This window comes from Ictidomys tridecemlineatus, chromosome 8 (assembly GCF_052094955.1).
Source record: "Ictidomys tridecemlineatus isolate mIctTri1 chromosome 8, mIctTri1.hap1, whole genome shotgun sequence".
NCBI classification, from domain to species: Eukaryota; Metazoa; Chordata; class Mammalia; order Rodentia; family Sciuridae; genus Ictidomys; species Ictidomys tridecemlineatus.
This window is the reverse complement of record NC_135484.1, coordinates 118,883,067-118,884,115: the sequence shown is the minus strand read 5'-3', so window position 1 is coordinate 118,884,115 and position 1,049 is coordinate 118,883,067. Positions and strand designations below refer to the sequence as shown.

Sequence of the window (1,049 nt, the reverse complement as noted above, 5' to 3'; positions counted from 1 at the left end):
ATGGAGGCAGTAGTGTTCGTTGCCTCACTGCACAATGGTTGTGCCCTCATCTCCCTCTCAGTCTGCTTCAGAATTATATCATATAATTTAGAATGTGGTTACATTAATTAGACTAGATCATGTTGCTCAGTATTAAATAAGTGGATAATTCCAGAATTGCTTGGCCATACCAATGTCACTGTATTTTGCTTGTTTCACTGCACTGGTTTGGATTCTCTCTCCACTTACCTGTTGCTACTTGGAATATATATTGGTTCATTATGGTGCCAATTGGAAACATGAGGGTGTTTGATTCAACAGAAATACAGTTGAAGGCAACTGAAGTGACACATGAAAGAAGCCATGATCAAGCTTGGTTTGCACTTGCTCTGTTTCTTAGTGTATCTTTATAGTATAATTTTAGCTGTGATAAATAACTGAAGATAGAGAAGCTGAAGTTGGAGTTAGGATACACTACAGTGAACAGTTAAGGAGCCAGTGACTACTTACATCAACCTGAGAACTGTGCCCATAGCAGTATATGTTTTTGTATTTGAACAAGATAATATTTTTTCCTGTATTTTTACCATATAAAGTATTTTAATAAATCAACAGAAAAATATTACTTGCCATTCTATTTAGCCTGTAGCTTTATGAACTATATTATTTTGAATGAGCTACAGGCACACTTCCTTTGAAACAGAATGGATGGTATGAAGAGAATACGATTTTAACCATACAAAATAGAAGAAATCTTTCTAACAAGTGGACCAGATGCCTAATTCCCAAGAGAGTGCTCAACATTCTCACTATTAGTAAAGCTTTGTTAACATTGCTCTGATTTATAAGTTACCTAGGTATACATATTGCAATGAGTTTCTCTTGGAAAGTTATATTAATCAAGGTTGCAAAGTGCTTTTCTGAGATTTTTAATTTTGTTGTATGGGAATTTTTTTTTCTGGCTACATTTATTATATCCCAATCCATGGTGTAAATCCTTGAAACTCTACTCTCTTTGTTTTACAGCAGAGTTCACTTCTCCAAAGGCTTCTTGGTGATTTTCTATAGGC

General features: G+C 34.8%; 1 pseudogene; it reads left to right on the top strand.

Moving 5' to 3' along the window:
• Positions 1–420, top strand: LOC101970509 (protein cornichon homolog 4-like; annotated as a pseudogene).
• The last annotated feature ends 629 nt before the right edge of the window (positions 421–1,049 follow it).